The 22,397-nt window shown below is 49.2% G+C and overlaps 1 protein-coding gene across 2 annotated transcripts in view; it reads left to right on the forward strand.

The window, feature by feature from the left end:
• The window catches only part of SLCO3A1 (solute carrier organic anion transporter family member 3A1), a 318,353-nt gene that overhangs the window by 185,996 nt on the left and 109,960 nt on the right, over nt 1-22,397 (forward strand). The gene's annotated exons all lie outside the window — the stretch shown is intronic.

Consider the following 22,397-nt stretch of genomic DNA (forward strand, 5'->3'; position numbering starts at 1 on the left):
GCAAAGACCTGTGTGAATACTCGTTTTTGAAAAATGTTTATATTTTCACATAAAAGAATACATACTCCCCATCGACAATGGGGAAACATCATAAAGGCTAAGAAGCAAAATAAGAATCATTCATTTTCCCACACCCCAGGGATAAAGTATATTTTTGTCTGTTGTTTTCCAGTATTTTATTTTCCCTCAACCACATAGATGCAGTCGAGCTGACACTGTATAAGAGAATTATTTTACAGATTTTGTTAAAAGGAGAGGCGAATGGTCTCTACCCCAAGGAGCTGGGCTCCTCTTCTAGCTGAGACCTGCTCACCTGCCTTCATACATTTTAATAGAACTCTTCCATCTGCTGTCATGAAAGGTAAAAAGAGCTATGGTTCAATCAGGCACATTCATGGTTCAGGTGAAGAGTTCTGGGAGCTGAAAGGCCACAGGTCAATTGCCCCAGAGCGGTTCAGGATTGCAGCTTGAATGCTCAGTCACACTTCTCAAGGTGCATTATTGCGCTAATAAAATGTTCTTGGCTATAATTTTGTAGCAGTTGGTAACAGGAGTCCCAGAGGAACTGGGCATTTATCTTGGACACGGGCTGTGCCCAGGCCCCCACCCGCATAGCAAAGTTTTCTTTAATGATGTTCCTTTGAATAATTTAAATGCCATCGCCTGTTGAGTCTTTTCTGTGTATTTTATTCTGCAAAATGTCCCAAAGGGTTAGTTGGTCTTCAAAAGCCGTGTGGTTAGACACAGTTGGATATTATTTTTCCTTCTCTGGCCTTGAGATTTATGCATGGATCCTTTTCTTAGACAAATACCAGGGGGAAAGACCTTTGCAAAATACAAAATTTCATCCTGGGGACGCACAGTGGAGGATTCCTCACCTTCCGGAGCGCCTCTAGCAGGAGCTCCATAGTCTGGGAGGAGGGGGGCGTGGCAGTGGGCGGGGCCTAGGCCAGTGTGATTGCCCTCCAGGCCAGAGACACAGTAGATAGCTTGGTCGATACCATTCCACCTGAAAAAGATTTAACGAGGACCTACTGTATAGTACAAGGAACTATAACCAATGTCTTATAATAACCTATAATGGAAAGGAATCTGAAAAAGAATGGAAAATAAATGAAAAAGAATCTGAATCACTTTGTCATACACTTGAAACTAGCACAACATTGCAAATTACTATACTTCAATTAAAAAAAAAAAAGATTTAACAACCTCAACTGCTGATTGAACCAAGGAACCCAATGTGAACTTTGAAGAGCTCTGCCCTCAGGGGTAAAAAATTTAGGAAATTTTAGATCTAATAGGGTATGCGAGGTCATCTCTTCACAGACCTTGGATTTACGGGTGAGGAAACGGAGGCTCTGCCAGGGTGAAGGTTCATGCAGTGAGTCACACCCAACATGGCAGAGGAAGGTTAGAACCCACATCTCCTGAAACCCAAGCCATGCCTCTCCTGTGCTCCCACTGGGACCTCTCTGTGCCCACGTTCCAAGGACACTGGAGATGTATTGAATGGTACCATGGAAATGTGATCCTTTGCTCAGGGATCTGATTACTTTGAAAAAGAGATGCCAACCTATGGAATTCTGCTTTGTGAATAACTGGAGTGAGTGCCTGTGGAATTAGGTACACGCACCCCTAGCAGCACTTTGGCATCTGGTCCAAGCTGGGTCACGCCCTGTGAGGGAGGGACGTGAGGACAGCATTTTACGAACATCGCGAATGTCCGTTACCTTCTTAAAGAAATGTTCTGCACAGAGTCCCAGGATCCGCTGGGGCCTCATTTGCTTGTGCCAGGGCCCCAGATGAAAGCCAGGGGCAAGGAAGAGAAAGACAAAGGAAGTCGATGGAGCCTTGAATAAGACAGAAATTAAAGGAGCTAAATGCGAGGGGGGGGGGCGGCTTTCAAAGAGATGAGTCGGGGGAGAAATAATAGCAGTATAAAAAGAATTTGAAAAGAAAGAAAAAGCGTTTAATTATGCTAACCTTTAAGAACTTGTGTAGCACACAGTGGAACAGGAGCCTATTTTGTTTGGTTGGAAGCGGCCATCTGACGATAAACACTTTCTAGGGCCCCAAATAGTTCCCTAAGAGAGGGCTGGTGTTACGCTTTGTCCAAAATTGTCTCAAACCCAGAGGACCAGGGCGTGTGCAGGCATGTGACCAGGGGAGAGAAGGGGGAACAGCAGGGGCCAGGTGTGAGGATGAAAGATGAATCTCATCATGAGCATCTGGGGTGCTCCTTGAGCATGTGGGACCCCAGAGTCCTAAAGCCAGAGGGGGCTTCAGCGTGGTGTCCTCGGTGGAGGGAGTAGCCACAGGGAACGCTGAGAGGTTGAGGTTGAGAGTCGCAGGGCTGTGCTGTGCTTCCACCACCCTGGAATAAATAAAGGGTCAGTGAGGGCATGAAGAGCATTGAAGCTGGAAGGGAGGGATTTTGGAGAAGGCTGTGGGTTTTCAGACTTTACTATGTATATGATGGGCGAACTACCGGAAGCTGTTGAGTAGCAGAGATGCTCTGGGTTTTTGGCGGAAAGCTCTGGCTGTCGTGATTGGTCGTGATTCGGTGGGCTGGAGTGGGAAACAGCTGCAGATGCGGGGGCCCCTTGGAAGGTTTTTGTGATACTCCTGGCAAGCCATCAGGAGGATGTAGACCAAATCAGAGAGGCGACGAGGAGACAGCTTTGAGGAACATCACAGCAGCTGTACATAAAAGATTGGGAGCCTGGTTGGATTGGGCCTCTAAGGGACGGGGAAGTGGTGACGATTACTCTGCGATTTCGAGTCTGTGTAGCTGGCGGGCTGTGATAGGAAGTCAGGGTGGGGAAAGAGGGGGAGACGAGAGAAAACAAGTCATGCCTGAGCATTTTGGCTTTGAGGTGTCGGGGGAAGTACTCATCCGGGTGTCCTGGAGGCATCTCATACTTTAGCATGTCCACACAGAAGCGCCTGACCCCCACCGCCATGCTTGCTGTCTTTGCAGCGCTGCGCATCTTAAGGGCAGCCCCACCCGTTCAGTTGCTCGGGGTGGGGGTGGGGGGGCCTTGACTTCTCCCATCCCCCAGTCTCCACGGAGAAGTTATGAGAACACTTTGTCAGTGTTCCCTTTAGAGCAGTCTGCTGCCCCCTGCTCCCAGCCCCCAGGGATCCCTCCGCACTCCTGCATGGAGCCTCCCACCCCCATCCTCCTTGTCTCTTCACAGCCCACTGTCAACAGGGTACACAGGAGCCATCAGATCCCATCGCTTTTCCGCTCAGCACCCTGCCGTGGCTCTCCCTCCTTCTGCATAAAGGCCGCGTTCATCCCAGCAGTTGACAAGACTCTATGCGACCCACTGCAGCCCCACTGACTCTGCACCCCTCTCCGTCCCTCATGGTGTCCGAGCCAGGCCCCAGCCTCTCTGCTCCTAGGTGTGCAGGTGTGCTCCAGGCCTGGGCCCTTGCTGCCCTGTCTGGAATGCTCTTCGCCAGATAACCTCATGGCTTATCCATGCTCCCTTGAAGTCCTTACTCACATGTCCCAATCTCCATGAGACCCGCTCCACCTACACCAAAACTGTACCCACCCAGCACTGCTATGTTCTCCCCATTTTTTTCCATCGTCAATTTGGGAATCATCAGTGTACAGATGGTGCTTAAAACTGCGAGGCTGGATGAGGTGACCCGGGGAGTGGGTATGGGTAAAAAAGGGAGCCTGGGGCACTCCCTAGCTGAGTGGGCAGAAGAGGAGAACCTGGGCCAGAGATCAGAGGGGACAGCTGGGGAGGCTGGGACATGCAGGATCCTGGCAGCCAAGGGAGGAAAGTTCTTCCAAGAGGAGGAAGGGGTCACCGGGGTCTAAGGTGGCAGGGGATGGGGGGAGCAGGTAGGATGACAGTGGCCTTTGGATTCATCCATTTTCAAACCTGGGGAGGTCTCATCCCCCCGGTCCCTCCAGCAGTGGCACATGGCTGTTTGTTAAAAGGTCCAGTGAGAATAAGGCCTCCGTTGATCAATTATATCTCTGCTTTAATACCAATAGCCCTGTCACTTCTGGATGGCCTGTGATGTGTCACGTGATCTACATCCACTCTCTCATTTAGTCCCCACCGCAGTGCAATGAGGTCACCACATTTTACAGCCCAGGGAACTGAGGTTCAGAGAGGTTCAGTGGCTTGTCCAAGGTCAGAGTTAAAGGTGCAGAACGGGACCGAGGATCCAGGATGGGCTCCCAGGCACATGGTTTTTCAGACTGGGCCAGTTGGTCCTGTGGGCACGGAACAGCCCCAAAGGGTACCATCCACTAGGCTCCCACACCTGAGCTGGCCACGCAGGGGACCTCAAAGTCCCTGGAGGCCCTTCGATGAAGCTGTGTAAAGAAGTAAGACCAGCTTGGTAATGGCGCCAATAAAACTCCATCTGTGCTGTATATGTTATGTTGATAGTGATGCAAAGGTAAACTTTGCCAGAGGGAAATGTCACTCTTTCCTTTGCTTTTTCCCTTGTCAGAATTACGTTTGGTAAAAATCCCTGTTGTGTGGCCCCAAGGGATCTCGAAACCCAGATCTGTTTAAATGTAAAACATACAAACTCAAGTTAATATACACATACAGAACTGTGCATTCTAAGAAGACTCTCAGTCGGGCGGAGTGATCTGTGGGAGAACCAGGAACCAGTCTGCCCGCTGTCTGGTTTTAGCTCCCACTGGCACCTGGTGGAGGCCAGAGGGCTGGGTTCTGCCAGCCCCTGGGGAGCTCAGTCCAGGACAGCCCGGAATTACCATGGGAAGTGAGTTCTAACACGCATGGAGCCCCAGACCGCCAGGGTCCCCCCACGTGCAGAGGCCCAGCCACGAGAAGCCCCATCGTGAGAGGTTCCTGACAGCATGAGTGCCTGCTTTCATCCAGGGTCCCTTTCTGACCCATAAAAGTCCTTGGTCTGGGGACTTCCCTGGTGGTCCAGTGGTTGAGACTCCACGCTTCCACTGCAGGGGGCATGGGTTCGATCCCTGGTCAGGGAACTAAGATCCCACATGCCGCATGGCCTAATAAATAAATAAATGGAAATAATTAACATTTTAAAAAAGTGAAGAAACTACTTTAAAAAAAAAAGAGTCAAAGAGTCTTCGGTCTGCTTCCTTCCTTACCCCGGGGTGGGGCTGTAGCTCAGTGCTGTCGGCAGAGCCTGTGGGATAGAGGGGCTGATGGTGGGAGAGGACAAGAGTTTCCAGTGACATCACAGTTTGAGGTCCTGGAAGCTGGTCCCCAGCCTGAGCTCACTGTCAAGGAGAGATGCTCATGCAGTGCTTAGTTCAGCCTGTGGTGTCAGCCAGGTGTGTCTGAGGCCTCTGCTGAAACACCGTCTCCTAGGGTGTAACGGGGGCAGGGCCACTGCCTGAGGCTTGACCAGCACCTCTAACTGCAGAACCTCCCTGGGCCATGTTGCAATTAGAGGAAGACGCCCATCTGTTTTCTGGATTTCTCCTGCGCGTCTGACAATCCTTCTAGCCAGCTGGGTTTCATGAAACCCCAAATGGGTCTTGCCTGATGAGCATTTTTCTCTAATTTTTAAAGCCAATCTGAGAGTTTGTTCCGGGAAATCTAATCTGTGCACTTCCTCTGCCAGCCTATTGTTGAAGAAAGGCTGTTTAGTATCCGAGAAACCTTCTGGGGCTTTTAAATGATTCTGTTCAAGTATTTCTTCTCCTCTCACTAAACATTCCACTGAGCCAAGAATTAAGAGGCTTCAGCTCCTGAGGACTGTCCTTGGGTTGAGAAGATGACAGCCCTGTATCCTTCCCATCTGGGTAGAGGCATTAATTAATCCAGCCTTTTCACTTACCTTGATAGGGAGCCATATGCCTTGTTCAAAGCCAAAGTTCATTTTTTTAATTAAAAAAAAATAGCATTGCTTCAGTTACCACTCCCTGTCTCCAAGTACTAGCTTTGCTGCTAAACAGTTATGTAACTGGGAACTCACCACCCTGGCCTCATCCTCTCTGAAAGGATGAGATCAGGCAGCCTGTGAGATTTCCTCCAGCCCTTGTGATTGTGTGGGTTGGTAACTTTGCACCTTTGCTGTGCTGGGAAGTGCCCAGATTTCATGGTGAAATTACAGTCTTCCTTCACCAGAGCATTAGAACTTGACCTCTAAGAAGACAGGTCTACTGGAGGCAGGCTGCACCTTCCAACAAATAGTGACCGAATGCCTTCTGGGGCCACCCACTGTTCTGAGTGCTGAGGTCACAGCAGTAAATGCAACAAAAAAACAAAACCCGTACCCACGGAGCTTGTACTGTAGCAACATGACCTGGGATGCTTGATGGTATCCTATAAGCCTCGGAGTCTGATTATCTGTGATCTGTCCGTTGCTTACAACCATCCTCTTTATCTTTAAGATCCACAGACATTTTCACCCACATGTTGTTTTGGTAATCATGTCTATGCCAAATGATGTATTTTACTGCCAAACTGTCTTTTCTTTTTTGGCCTGAGTTGGGGGAAATTCATGCATTATTCATTAGACCCCCCAAATGACTCATTCGTGAGTAGATAGGAACCCAAGGCTCAGAGGCTGGTACATGGTGACATTTTTAAGAAATGGTCAAGCTAGCTATCCAACCCAAATTATTAATTCTAAATCCAGGCTTCCTTCAACTAAAATCTCAATAATAAAGTCATGTTTTCATATGCAGGGAGTCAGTTTCTAGACCGCTAAACCTAGAACTTATCGCACGGGTCCTGTTTGCCAACCTCAACCCTCCACCCCCAGTGTCAAATTCCTAACAGATTTCTGAAGCTGTCCTGACATTGCTACGACAACTGTTTTGAGTTGCCAAAATGCATGCCATCATGTCACTTCATTCTCATTCATTCTTACTCTCGGTGTGAAACTGACTGGAAGACACAGCCTGAGACCTGAACTTCACAGCTCACACCGCCCTGCTCCAGCAATTCATTCAGTTGCTAGAACATTATCAGGCTTCCTGGACCTACTGATGCACAAGCCTTCCTTTCTCTCAGCTTTTGTGATTTATTTCCACCACTACTTTCCAGCATAGCAGCCTGGTGGTGAGCAGTCCAGCAGTCTTGACTTCAACACTATCACCTGGGTCTCTGTTTAATGACAGGATGGTCCGTCCTTAACCATGGCCCCTGGACCACTAGTGTCCCAAGTAGTGAGAAGAGCAGTTAACCTCACACATTCAGTAATGGCACCTGAAGGCATCCTCTGCTCACTGCAAAAATTATTTGGAGATAAGTACGAGCTTCCCATGAGGGTCAGCCACAGCATAGAAAAGTGTATTGGAGCTAGAAGACCTGGGTTCAGGTGCTGCTTTCTCTCTGGGAACAGGTAGAGCTGGGTGTACGGATGTGCTACCTTATCTCTCCAATCCTATGTCATCTCTAAAGTGGAGATAATGATCCCAGTCAGAGCAACCTCCCTGGCTGGCCGGTAGAAAATATACGAACTAATGTGAATAAAAGTACTTGGCAAATGGTGAAGTTTCGTACAAATGTGAGACATCATTACTCATCTTCTGCAAACAGAAAAAAGTGATCTGTGGAAGAGGAAAACGCATGGGGATGTAGAAGCTGGAAGGATGTATGCAATTTTGATACCCAGCTTCGCTAATATCAGTATTACATATCCATATGCCTTAATCTTTGCAAAAATAACAATTATTACAGTCTCGAAAGAAGACATGTACTCATGAAAGCAAACAGGTCGGTTTTTTGAATAGTTCAGGCTCCATCCAGGTGTTGGTTATCCTGCTAGGTTGGTGGATTTTGGTGATCTGATTGCTAACGGGCGTTTGAATTTGTAGTACCAGGAAGTATTCCAGGGTGAGACGCGAGTAAGCACATATCTGCCTCCAGTTCCAAAGAGGAAGGTAGTGCGAAAGGCAGGCAGTCCAGAAGGAGAAAGCCCACGTGAGTCAGTCTCCTCACCTGGAAGCCTCCTTCCTGGGATCTGGCCATACAGTGGGTAAATCATGAACCGCAAAGCCGCGGTGTCCTAAGAGCAGTGCCCACAATGACACTGGCGCCATCCTCCCCCACGGACCTGCGTGGTCCCCCTCCTGTGCAGTGATGTTCAAAGAGGGCGTGGTGGTGCCTGGACAGTGTTACCCGCCTCCACCACTGCCTGTGCCTTGATCTTAACTACTCAGGAGAGTAGGGTAATTACCGCTGATAATGGCAGGTGGGGGGCTCGCAGGGAGAGCAGAGTGGACATCAACCTTCTTTAATCTCCGCCCTTTGGCTGTGGGTCTCAAGCATCAGTGTACATCAGAAGTGTCAGGGGGAGCTGTTTAAAATGGCCATTTCCAGATCCCACTTTTAGAAAGTCAGATGGACATGGTCTGGGATGGGGCCTGGGAATCTGCATTTTTGACAGACAGCAGCATTGATTCCAGTGCAATTCCTAGACCTTTGGGTGTGTGACCTGACTTGTCCCCACAGGCTGTCGGGCCTGGGCCCAGCTGGCCTCGGACCGCCTGCTTCATTCTTGGCAATGCCCATCTCACGGGGCTGCAGGGAGCATTAAATTGAATGGGATGTCCAGCCTACAGAGGGGCTCAGTAAATGTTAGTGCTAGCCCTTTCTTCATAGCAACCCTGGACAAGAAAGAGAACTGAATTTATTTCAGGTTCCCTAGGATGTGTGACAGCTCTTGGTTCCCAGCAGCCTTTTTGCTGATGCATGTGTCATGTAGGCGTACTTCCATCACTCGGCAGGTGTCTATCCCAGGCGTCCATCTTGCTCAGCGGGCCTTGCAGGGCCAGGGAGGGAGACACAAATGATGTGTGAAAAATAGTTGCCGGCACCATGGATTGGAAGCCCTGTTTCTGGAGGTGAGACTTAAGCACTTGAGCCAAATCACGTTTGCTAAATGGGCAGAACTCTTAGGAAATCAGCTGAAATAGAGCAGCAGAGTAAATCGTACAGTCTTTTGTACGCTAGGAATTCAGAGAAAGGGGGAAGCAGTGGTAGGTTTCCTTGCTTTGAATGTCTGCCCTTGCTTCCGAGATGAACTATATCACCTTTCGACAGGTATATTTTGAATGCAGATGGAGACAGTCAGGTTTCTCTGAAGATATATGTATATATGTGATTAGAATCAGAGTTTCAGAATCTGAAGGGCTACCACACTCATCTAGAGGCACCGCCACCCCTTCCCATCCTTCCCACAAGTGCCTAGTGTTAGAAGGCGGAACCCCAGCAGCCCAAGGAGCTAAGGTGTCTTAGGTACTAAAAGGGACGAAGAACTTGAAGCGTATAAACACAGAGAGTAATTGAAATGGTGTTGAAATATTGAATTTGAATCTTTTAGAAAATCTGTGTGCCACAGATTCCTAGCTAAGTGATGCTGAACACTTTCTAATCATTTAATTGGTGGGTTGGCAGGAAGGAATGGGGAGGTTCATTTAATTTAATAGCCCTGAGGCTCAGCTTCAGACTAAACTGTGAGCAGAATTCACCTTCTGCAGAGAGTGGGTAGGAGTGGGCGAGCTGTTTCCTCTCTCAGTTGAGCCCTAAGGAGCTTGGGGTTCCTTAGATGACTCTCCCCGGAGCTGCTTCCTCGCCCCGGCCCCTTTCTCAGCCAGACGGTTGCAGGAGGACATGCTGTTTCCCATCTCAGCCAAACTATTGGCATATGTCCTGAAGCAAACACTCTAGTCTTCTTTTGACGGTTACCATTTAACATTCACATGGTGTCAGAAATGTGCCAGGCATCCTCCTCGTATCATTTTGCCTAGCGAACCTAAAATTAATTTCAAAAGTGAGAAGATGTTGAGTATTGGAGACAATAGTGGAGGATGACTTAAGGGGTGAGGTGTGACTGTTTTGCTGTGGCACTTGGAACATGCTTTCTGGGGCACAGACACATCGAGCCAGTTCACGTGGGGGAGAGGCTTTAAGGCGGTCTCGACTTGTCCATGCACCTCGGAACACTTTTGAGCCTTGTGGCGAGACGCAGGAGACACCTCCTGCTTCAGAGGAGCTCACAAATGAACCCAGCGTTGCCTGTGCCTAGTGAGAGCACAGATTGCTGACCTTGGACTGGAGCAATGGGGGTCTGTGGTGAGGGGGTCAGAGGATGCTTCACAGAGAGGGCGCAACTTCACCTGAGACTCGGAGGGTGACTAGGAGATCACCAGTTGGACAAGGGAGGAGGACAGATGTCCCGTGCAGGGGGGACAGTGTGTGCCAAGATGCAAAAGTGTAGATGGATGAAAGAGCAATGCCCATTGAGAAGCCAGCAAGCAGAGGGCAAGGTCAAGGAGGATTAAAAAGTTGATGCCATATTATGGGGATCATATCCACCCAAGGGGCTCGGGTGGTCTTGGCCATAGGAAGTCATCAGCAGGTTTTAAGATTTATATTTTAGGAGGATGACCGAGGTAGCCACAGAGTGATAAGATAGGGAAAAGATTCTAGAAACAGGATGGCCAGGAAGAGCTCTTTCTTGTGACCTGCCTCTGTGCAGTCATCACAGCCATGGCTGCCTGATCAGCTGAGGGTCACTGGCCCCGTTGTTTGGGCTGAGATGTTAGTAATTGGCCAGAGGCACGTGTTGGCTTTCCATAGGTGCCATTCAACTTGACTCTTTTCCTTGGTCGGAGCCAGCCTCCTGGACCTAGCGAGGCCTTACCCCAGGGACCAGTGATGGGAGGAAGTGCTTGGCCTAGGAGGAGACCATCACCCGTGGGATTATAGCTATTCTTCGTCTCCCCAGTTCAGGTCATGGAAACACACAGCCTCCAAACAGCCATCTCCTGACAAATACCCAGCATCCTTCATGCATTCATTGTGTATCAGCATTGCTTGCTTTTGAATCCAAACTCAGGAGGAGGCTTTTGATTCATCTGGGCGTGAGTAGACCCAAGTTTTTTGAAAATCAGAAGAATAAGGGGCCACCCTGTCCAGCCCCCGGCAGAGAGCTCGGTGTCACATACACAAAACTTCTGATACCTTTTTGTTCAGTGGTGCCCAGATTTGAATGCCAGGTGGTAAATGGGCTCCATGCACAGACAAACTTAGTTTCATTTGCATTCTTTTCCTAGGTGAGGGTCTCACCTGGTTCCCGATTCACTTTCTGATTTACCACCTTCTCTATCATTTTCTCTAGTTATTTCCATGTAGTGACAACCACTTCCACACATTGTCTGCCTCCTCTGCCAGGCATTTTACACGTGTTAACGCAGAACTCGGAGAGGTGAGAATTACAACCCTGCTTCTGGAGATCAGTCCGGGGAAGCGCAAGAGAAGCTTAAGCAGCTCTTGGTGCCTGTCTCCCCCTCTCTCCTCTTTGTCTCGGTAGTTTTTGCCATTCCTGCTGAGAGCCTTCTTTCTTTGTGCCTTCAGAGACACTTCTATCACTTCCGCCTCCCCCCCTTTTTTTTTTCTTTTTTGCGGTACACGGGCCTCTCACTTTTGTGGCCTCTCCCGTTGCGGAGCACAGGCTCCGGACGCGCAGGCTCAGCGGCCATGGCTCACGGGCCCAGTCCCTCCGCGGCATGTGGGATCCTCCCGGACCGGGGCACGAACCCGTGTCCCCTGCATCGGCAGGCGGACTCTCAACCACTGCGCCACCAGGGAAGCCCCCCACCTTCCCCTTTTTTATTTTTTAATTTATTTTTTACTGAAGTGTAGTTCAATTACAGTGTTGTGTTAATTACTGCTGTACAACAAAGTAACTCAGTTATACAAATATATACATTCTTTTTCATATTCTTTTCCATTATGGTTTATCACAGGATATTAAATACAGTTCCCTGTGCTGTACAGGAGAACCTTGTTGTTTATCGAATCTCCCGTCTTTTAAAAGGAACTTTAGTCTTGATTCAGCTGCTCCTTCCAGCTTCGGTCTGGGTCTCTGTTCCTCGTCCCATCACCATACCCAGTGGCTCCATGGCTCAGGGTACAAATTCTTGGCCTCTTAGGATGACATTCAGCCCCACCTGTCAAAGGTGACCCCTGTCTCATCACTGCCATCACCCCCCCTGACACACTATCCTCTCTTGGCCTTCTGGGAGGGGGCAGCAGGCTTCCTTCCTCTCTCTCAGACTCCTGCTTTCTCACCCTCTTTCTCCTCCAGCCCTCAAAGGATGAGGCCAGTTTCCCGGACCCCTGCTTTTGTCTCTCTGGGAACTCATCCCTTCCCCCATTCAGATAAGCCCAGCTCCAGGCAGACTCTGTCTGTTGGACCACTAGATCAGATAGATCTCTACCTTGGTGGATTTCAGTGGCAGCCCGGCCACGCACGTGCTCAATCTCTTAGGCCAGCAAATGGGGGGCACCTCTGGCTGGTCCTAGCCTTTCCCTTCTTAACGGAACAGACAGGATGTCCTGCTGGATCTTCATTCCCAGAGGCCTCCCAGCCCCAGATCTCTGTCCTCTGTATCCCATTACTATCAGTGGTTCCTCCTCTCCCTCCATCTAGGCCCCCATGTCTTCAGGCCGTCCTGAACTCAGGAGCTGCAGCTGCATTACATTGTCCCCCTACTCGAGAACCTGCCACGGCTCCTCTGCCAGCTATCGCATCCTGTCCAGCCTGCCCGACACTCCAGCTTCTTCCCAAACTGCCACTCAGTCTGTCCATTGAGACATTTCTCCCCTGGCTCCCAGCGTGCTCTTTGGCTGCAGACAAGTAGGTCCCCGAGCCCCCAATCCCACCCTCCCCACACCTGCTCGGTGCTTCCGTCTGCTCCTCTCTGGCCGGAACCTCTTCTCTGCTTCCTTTGTGCCTCTTAGCCATCCACCAAACCTTGCCTCCAACCCTGCTTCCTCTAATTTCTAACACAAAGAAAATGTATCTGCTCTTAGAATAACGATACTCACTGTAAAATGTGTTTTAAAGTGCAGTAAGTTCCCTACATACAAACGAGTTCCGTTCCAAGAGCGCGTTCATAAGTCCGATCTGTTCATAAGTCCAATAAAGTTAGCCTAGGTACCCAACTGACACAATTGGCTATATAGTACTCTACTGTAATAGGTTTATAATACTTTTCACACAAGTAATACATAAAAAATGAACTCACAAGAAATAAAGAAAACAGCTGGCATACAGGGGCTGGCACTGAGCCAGCAAACACACATTCACATCTTTTTTTTTTTTTTAACATCTTTATTGGGGTATAATTGCTTTACAATGGTGCGCTAGTTTCTGCTCTATAACAAAGTGAATCAGTTATACATATACATATGTTCCCGTATCTCTTCCCTCTTGCGTCTCCCTCCCTCCCACCTCTCCAGGGGGTCACAAAGCACTGAGCTGATATTCCTGTGCCATGCGGCTGCTTCCCACTAGCTATCTACCTTACGTTTGTTAGTGTATATATGTCCATGCCTCTCTCTCGCCCTGTCACAGCTCACCCTTTCCCCTCCCCATATCCTCAAGTCTGTTCTCCAGTAGGTCTGTGTCTTTATTCCTGTCTTACCGCTAGGTTCTTCATGACATTTCTTTTCTTAAATTCCATATATATGTGTCAGCATACGGTATTTGTCTTTCTCTTTCTGACTTACTTCACTCTGTGTGACAGACTCTAGGTCTCTCCACCTCATTACAAATAGCTCAATTTCGTTTCTTTTTATGGCTGAGTAATATTCCATTGTATATATGTGCCACATCTTCTTTATCCATTCATCCGATGATGGGCACTTAGGTTGTTTCCATCTCCGGGCTATTGTAAATAGAGCTGCAGTGAACATTTTGGTACATGACTCTTTTTGAATTTTGGTTTTCTCAGGGTATATGCCCAGTAGTGGGATTGCTGGGTCATATGGTAGTTCTATTTGTAGTTTTTAAGGAACCTCCATACTGTTCTCCATAGTGGCTGAGCCAATTCACATTCCCACCAGCAGTGCAAGAGGGTTCCCTTTTCTCCACACCCTCTCCAGCATTTATTGTTTCTAGATTTTTTGATGATGGCCGTTCTGACAGGAGTGAGGTGATATCTCATTGTAGTTTTGATTTGCATTTCTCTAATGATTAGTGATGTTGAGCATCCTTTCATGTGTTTGTTGGCAGTCTGTATATCTTCTTTGGAGAAATGTCTATTTAGGTCTCACATTCACATCTTTGAAAGTTCGCAACTTGAAGGTTCATATGTGGGGACTTACTGTACAGAGAAGTATACAGAAGAGATGAAAAAAACTTAAAATTTCACCACCCAGAAATTAAGATTATAATTTGCATGTATCTTCCAAAGATGAAATGCACCTGCAAATGTAAAGGTATATATTATTTTTACGTCATTGGTATTGTGCTATTTATACATGTTCTCTTTCTTTATTTGCTAATTGTTAATAGAATTTTCCCATTCCACTAATTTCTCTTTAAGCAGCATTTTTAAAAGCCGTATAATAGCCCACCATGTGGATGTGCCGTTGATTTATTTAGCTTGTCTCCTTCTGTAGGTCAGGTCCTGGCTTCCAGTTTTCCAGTATTATAAATAACAAACATCCTTGTCCCCTAACTCTAGCCATTTGTTTCCTGTATCATAGGATGTAGCATTTTTTAATAATGCAGAGGCCAATTGCATTTATTGAGCTACTGCGGGGTGTCAGCCTCTACGCTTAGTGCTTTTCCTTTCAGTAAGAAAGCCTCAGGGCCTCCTTGCAAAGCAGATATCCTCAAGATCTCAAGTAACTTGACTGAAGTCACCCACTTAGTTGGTGATGAGGTCCGGATTCAGGCCCAGCCTTTGATCCCACACGCAACCCCCGTTGCTCTGCCCTCTGCAGTGATGTTCAGAATGCATAGCCATGTGCATTTGTGGGCAAACACTAAGTCTTAATGAAGGCAGTGGACAGCCTCATGGATTTTACCGTCATTTCCCAGCTGGATTATAAGATGCTCTTAGATGTCTGGTGCACATCTCTAGGCTTAATCTTAGATCTAATTAGAGCCAGAAGGGACTTTCTCGTCTTAAAAATGGAGACGCTGAGAGGCGTAACAGGCATCCCCAGTGTCGGGGTGTCAGCTCTGTTGGATAGCCTATGGTAGACACAAAAAAACTGATCTTTAAAGAGTTATTGTCTTTATTATGTAGACTTATCTTTCCTGTGCTCACGTACCAGAATCTGTAGCTATTGTGACATGTGAAAGAGGCAGTCTTGTAAAATGCGACAGTGGCTGTAGCCACTGTACCACATCAATACGGGAGAGTCCGTGCTGAGCCCTGCAGTTCCTCAGCTGCAAATGCCTTGATTTACTCCAGGTAGAACAGAGGCATGAGAAGAGTATGACCCCAGCCTAGAATTTCATTGCCCGTAGTATTAAAATCCGGGTTTTAACTGCCTGTTTGCTGGGGTCTCTTTTCTTTAAGCAAGTGGTTCTCAGGTTGTCAGTCGCCTGGAGGCCTGGTGCTGGCCGTACCCCCTTCCCAGAGTTTCTAATTCTGCAGGGCTGAGGTGGGGCCTGAACATATTTTTTTCGAACACACTCCCAGGTGGATGCTGATGCAGCTGCTTGGGGACCACACTTTAAAAGCCACAGCCTTAGGCCTTTAAAAAGATACTGGAGGGCAGGTCATGCAATTAACTATCACATCGTTAGCCTTTCTACTTAAAATGGCAAAACGCCGCGTGATTCAAATCATTCACTTCCATACGTCTTTTGAAGCCCAAAGTGCTTTTGGCATTCTGCTCAGCTTCAGGCCCTCCTGCTAAAGTTTCAGCCCCACCCCATGCCTGAATCCTCCCCAAGTCTGGCAGTGTATCAGACCCCACATCTGAGCAGACGGTGGAGGCTGAACTCAACCTTGCTCTCCAGAGCCTGGGATCTCAAGAACTGGGGTTTGGTCCACAAGAAAAGTGTGCTCGCTGAGTTACGGTATCCATGGTCACGCACCTGTGCCCTTAATGGATCCCAGCCATTTACCTGTGGCCCTTGCCTGCCACCTTTGCCAGCCTTGGACCATCTCTTCTTACAGGAACTGCTTCCCTGACCTGTCCCTAAGTGGAATCTGAGGTCTCTTTGAACTGCCGCAAACCTCCCCAGAACCCCAACATCTAACCCCCAAACACCCACATTTCACCGCTGTCTGGAGCTTCTGTAGCCATCCTGCCCCTCCATCAGACCCAGGAACGGGCAGCCAGTTCTGATGGAGTTGAGTTTGCCTTACCCCATTTGATTCTGAAATAGTACTGCCACCCCGCCTCTTCTCCTGGGGAAGTCCCAGAAGCCCCCTAGTCCTAGTCCCCCCTCCCACTCATTTCCCTTCCTCTGACCATCCTTGTGAAGTGTCCCAAGTACTCATGGCCAGAGCCGCCCTGAGTACGATCATGTTGTCTCCTTTGATTACAAGATCTAAAACCACACCCCCTTTCCCCAGCGATGTTGACTTCTCTGTGGCTGCAGGTGTGCGTCTACCCAGCAGGACGATTATGAGACCCTCCATGTAAAGCTGGAGCATCTAATGGGTCTTCGGAAGAACAGCCCCGGACACAGCTGAACTAGTGTGAGAGGAATAGGTCCCATGAGCTGAGACTGATGAGAGGCAGAGGCTGGGAGTAGGGCTTCTGCCGTGCCCGCCACCTGGCCTTCCTGGCTCCCCTGTTGGCTGCTAGCACACTTGGTGGGTTCCGTGTGCCACCACCCAGTGCTTTCCCTCCTCCTCCTCAAGCCAAAGCCATGAGCAAGTACGTGGGAAGCCTTCACCTCTAGGCTCTCATTATCTGGTCCCGATGGGCTTCTCCCGGAGAAAGGAGGGTCCTGACCGGAGCATGGCTCAAGGCACCTTGATTCCCCTCAAGAAAGGGAGGGGAGGGGAGGGAGGGAGGGAGGCGGTGGGATGGGCGCAGGGAGACAGAGGAGGAGTTGCGGGGCAGACAGAGGGCCTCAGAAGGGGTCGCTTTAAAAGTGCTGCAGCTGGTGTGAAACGTGGCCGTGGGCCCCTGGCCCTAGTTCACAACAATGAACCAGACTTTATAACAGAGCTTCTTCATTTTGGCACCATTGACATTTGGGGCTGGATAATCCTTTGCTGCGGGGCTGCCCTGTGCATTGCAGGACGTTTAGCAGCGTCCCTGGCCTCTAGCTGTAAGTAGCCCCCTCACCCCTGGCAGATGTGATAATCACAGATGTCTTCAGACATTGCCATATGTAACTGCTCTTTCTGCCCAAACTGAGAGCCAGCCAACAGATATTACTGGGAAGCTGGTGGTTTCACCTATATCAACTGATTTAATCCTCACAATAACCCCATGAGGTGAGTGACATTACCCCATTTTATAGATGAAGAAACTGAGGCCTCGAGGGGTTAAATGTGATAGATAGGATGACATAGGAAGTGCCAGGACCAGGACTTGAATCTAAGTTGCTCTAATGTCAGAGCCCATTATCTTAGAGATGTATGGTTGCAAGGAAAAGAAAACTCCCTGCCAGGGTTTATTGTAAGGACACAATGGGCTATTTCACAGGCAGCTCAAGACGGGAAGTGAGGTTTGACTGAGCCTCACAGAAATAAAATTGGAAAGTTGAGAGCCAAGTTTACGATCTTGTCTCTCAGTGCTCCATGACTGCATTTATGCCGGCATATTTCCACATGGTGGCTTCCTCTCCTGGTCTCTGCTTCGGAGCCAAGTCCCCAACCTTGCTAAAATGCCTCACTCAATCCCTGTTGGAAATCCAGATTCCCAGGAGAAACAGTGTGATTGGCTCAGCCAGGCTGAGTGGTTTGTTCCTGGTCCAATCAGCTGTGTGTGTTGAGGGCAGGGTAGGCGAGGGGAGAAAATGATTGGCCTCCCTGACACCCTGAGCTCTTGCCACTGCCCCTTCGCTGCCCTTGCTCGGCTGTCACCATGACAACAGAGGCCAATCTGCCCAACACCTGGAAGGCAAGGATTTTACTGACCAGGACAGGCCACCGTGTCCTACAAAGTGAAGCCACAGGAGATGAGAGCAGACACATCTGTCTTTAGCAAACAAGTGGAGCCCGATAAGCCCCCCAGAAATTGATCTTTACCAACACTTAATGAAGTTAGCTGGTTAATAGCCCATGACAAATCCAAAGGCTGTTAGGGGTCTGACAACCTAGACGTTAACAGCAGCAGTGGCCAATTTCCAAGAGATTACTGACATTCAGGGCCATTCAGGAAGATATCTGGGAGGAAACAGTCACAGAGCAGTTTTGGGCACAGAGAGGGAGGGCGGAGGGAGAAGCCTAAGTGGTAGCTTGGTGATGTACAGTGACATTGGCATCTCTGGCAAGAGCACAAGTTGTTTGTGGAGCCTTTTTTTTTTTTAATAAATTTATTTTATTTTATTTATTTATTTTTGCCCGTGTTGGGTCTTCCTTGCTGCGTGCGGGCTTTCTCTAGTTGCGGCGAGTGGGGGCTACTCTTCGTTGCGGTGCGCGGGCTTCTCATTGCCATGGCTTCTCTTGTGGTGGAGTATGGGCTCTAGGCGTGCGAGCTTCAGTAGTTGTGGCATGTGGGCTCAGTAGTTGTGGCTCGTGGGCTCCAGAGCACAGGCTCAGTAGTTGTGGTGCACGGGCTTAGTTGCTCTGTGGCATGTGGGATCTTCCCGGACCAGGGCTCAAACCCGTGTCCCCTGCATTGGCAGGCGGATTCTTAACCACTGCACCACCAGGGAAGTTCCGAGCCTTTTACTTATAGGAGAGTTAAGGACAGAAGGAGCAGTAACTCTGGGCAGCATTTCCTCGAGCTCAGATGAAACCCAACAGACTCCCAGAGACCCAGAACTCCTTGGTGTCACTGAGGCTGTTTCCAGGGCTTCTGGTCCTCTCCCTGCCCCGTGATGCGACGACTAAAAGTCATTGTGACTGATCTCTAACCAGCACACTGTGAGCGTGACAGTGCAACCATCGTGGGCCACCCACTCTGCCTGGCCCTTGCCCTTGCCCTTGGGGTGTCAGGGGGCACAGAGGGATGACTGATTTGACAGCAAAGATGACAATGCGGTATGCTGTGAGCTCCAACGGAAGTAGAAACGATGTACAGGGGGAACACTTTCTAAGGCGGTCGCCGCGGACACAGTGTTACTCTGTAGAGCCAGCATCCACAGAGGCATGGTGCGCCACCCAGAGATTCATAAAACTGGCTCTTGCCGCTTAGAAGCTCGCCCTGGGTACGGGTGGGGGGAGGTGGTCAAAATCCCTGGCCTCCATTCCCTGCATCTCATCCATCAATAAATGCTCTCAGCTCTGTCTCCAAATTACATCTCAGCCCATCACCTCTCTCATCCCCTGTGCACTGGGCTGGTCCGGCACACTCTCAGCCCCACCATCTCCTGCAACCCATTACTCACTCAGCAACCAGAATTGTCTTTATGCCATGTTCCTGCGTAAAATAGTCCAGTGGATAAACACAGACTGCTTATCTTTTTGGCGGGGAAGGGGAACACGCCTCGTGGCAGGCAGAATCTTAGTTCCCTGAGCAGGGATCGAACCCGCGCCCCCTGCAGTGGAAGCACGGAGTTTTAACCACTGGACCGCCAGGAGGGAAGTCCCCCAGATTGCTTATCTTGAACCATGAAAAAGAACCTGCCTTCCTCCATGACCTGTGTCCTACTCTGCCCCTGCTTGTCGTGAAGCAGCCTCCTGTCTCCTCTTGCTGTTCCTGAGATCCCTCGAGCTCATGGCCACCTCAAGCTTTCACACTCCCTCTTCCCTCCACGTGGGACTGTCGGCCCCCAGAAACTGCCTCCTCCTCATCTCTCAGGCCGCAGCTCAAGTGCACCTCCTCGGAGCAGACCTCTCTGACCACCCTTCCACCTTGCCTCCCACCCCCTGACCCTCTGGCACAGTTTCCTGTTGTGTTTTCTTCATAGTTTCAGGAATTATCTTGTTTGTTCATTTTGCTGTGATAGAGATGCAAATAGTCAGAACTAGGTAAGAAACGCATCACGCTCAGGGCCGACGGGGAGGTGACATTTGAGCTGGAACTTGAAGCAGAGGTGTGACTTGCCAGGTCAAGCAGTGGATGGAAGGGATTTCAGAAGAGGGAGCAGCGTAAGTGAAGGCACAGAGGCCAGTGAGTGTGTCACCCTCAGGAAACAGCTTTTGGGTAGCGTGCCTGGAGCCCAACTGCACAGGAAAGCTGAATGGGAGTCGACTGGGGCAGAAACTCAATGACAGAACGTTTGGACTTCATCCAGTGGGCAGTGAGGGTGTCAGCAATGCATAGTGAGTGGTACCCTAGACCTCCTGGATTTGCTTAATGGAACCAAATAGTCAGAGTCTGAAAGTGAAGTTGAGTTGTTTTTAGTAGGCAGGAGTCGCTGGGAGCCAAGCTTGTCAAGGGAGGAGAGTGTGCCGAGATCAGGAGCTTCAGCTTGGAGTGAGACCCGAGGAGAAGCTTTGGAGGGATGAGATCTTGTTTTCTGAACCCATCTGGAACTGAACAGCCATGTGGCATTCCCTTGTGGGGTGGGTCCGTGCTGGTCTTTGAGAGATCAGCCAGGGCAGGGGGAACGGCCATAAAACCAGCAGATTCACTGTGCCAACAAGACACACATTTTCCACCGCTGGCTTTCTCCCTCCACTGCTGGCTCAAGCCAGACAGAAACAGAAGTGCTGCATGATGAGGGTCAGATGCTGTCGGTAATTACACAGTGATGAGTCTTTGTTGTAACATCCAGATGTCAGTGCTATTTTGGGCAGATGTTCTGGAGAGCGGTTGGCGATGACCTCGCCAGGGTGTGACTTGAAAGACCAAATGACACGGCTGCTGTGAGTGAAGCCAGTCTCTGCTCTCCTGGTCCCTGTATCCCACGGCCCTGAAGTCAGAGCAAAAGCAGTGTGCCCTGTGTCACAGTGCCCCTAACTGGGGCCACCGCTGGCATATCCTCAACCCAAGCTGCTGAGTGAGTTTAGAGCTTGTGTGATTGGCCTGGGGCCTTTGAGAGAATTTTCCTTGGACATAGTGCCTACACCCAGGTGGGTATGCCAGGTTCCTCTCTTCCACCTTGGGAAGGGGTCAAACCTGTGTGACTGAGGCAGGCTGTTAACCTCTCTGAGCCTCTGTTTCCTTATCTTTTTTAAAAAAAAAAAAGGATAGTTATACCCATCTGGATGAGCTGGACGAGAATGGGGTGAGATCATGTGCTGTGCAGGTTGCATTCTGTAAGGCGTCACAGGCATGTTAGTTATCATGGCAGTAGGCTCCTGGCGCATCAGTCCTAGACTCAGAGCTGTGGAAGAATTGGATGGAACCTCAGTGGTTTATCCAGTCTAAACTCTAAGCCAGTGAAAGAGCTCTTTCTCAGGGGTCTCCAGTGGAAAGTCACTGGCCTCTGCTTGGATTCCTCTTGCCTGGGTGAGGTGTCTCGTCTCCCAGGTCTTTTCCCTATTCCAGCCCCATACAGGATGCAGTGCTCAGTGCATTCCCTTACGAGGAGCCTGGCTCCCTGTACTTTGCAAGTTCTGCTTTCAAAGCATTCTAGAGCCACGCTTTCCAGGATGGAAACCACTCTGCATGTAGCGTTGAGCACTTGAGGTGTGGCAGGTCCAAACTGAGGTGTGCTGTCCGTGTAAAACACACACTGGGTAGCAAAAACCTACTAGGAAAAAAGGAGTATAAAATTTCCTGAATAGGGGGCTTCCCTGGTGGCGCAGTGGTTGAGAGTCCGCCTGCCGATGCAGGGGACACGGGTCCATGCCCCGGTCCAGGAAGATCCCACATGCCGCTGAGCGGCTAGGCCCATGAGCCATGGCCGCTGAGCCTGCGCGTCCGGAGCCTGTGCTCCACAATGGGAGAGGCCACAACAGTGAGAGGCCCGCGTACCGCAAAAAAAAAAAAAATTCCTGAATAAATGTATACAGATATAAAATGCATGTATATTTATATTAATCCATTTTATTTTACTTTTTATCTTTTACATGTTGCAATGATAATATTAAATATAATAATAAAGCAAATTTCACCTGATTGCTTTTACTTTTCTAATGTGGCGACTGGAGGAATTTAAATTATATCTCTGGCTCACATTATTCTTTTATTGGACAGTGCTGCTTTAGAATTATGTACACAATAAACTGGACTCAGTCCTTTTTCTAACAGCCCTTCACATATTTTAAGATATCCCCTAAGTCTTGTCTTCTCAGTTATTGACAGGTATTCACGAAGCACGTGCTCTGTGCTAGGCACCGTGTCAGGCGCTGAGCTGGGATGCGATGATGAACAAAACCAGCTGGGTCCTTGTACTCCTGGAGTTGCAGTTTGATGGGGGAGGCAGATGTCAATCAGAAGTCTCACAAGCAGGATGGTGGTTCCTGGGAAGTAAGACAGGGCTGTGCTTCCACAGGTGGCCTCTCAAAGCCCCATTTTGCTCTTTTTTAATACACTTTTTGTTTTACAATAGATTTACATTTGCAGGAAAGTTATGAAGAGAGTTCCCACAAACCCCTCACCCACTTTCCCCTATTATTAATGTCTTATAATAGTAAA

This window comes from Aethalodelphis obliquidens, unplaced genomic scaffold, assembly GCF_003676395.1.
Source record: "Aethalodelphis obliquidens isolate GAN/ISIS:26980383/991018 unplaced genomic scaffold, ASM367639v1 scaffold49, whole genome shotgun sequence".
NCBI lineage: Eukaryota > Metazoa > Chordata > Mammalia > Artiodactyla > Delphinidae > Aethalodelphis > Aethalodelphis obliquidens.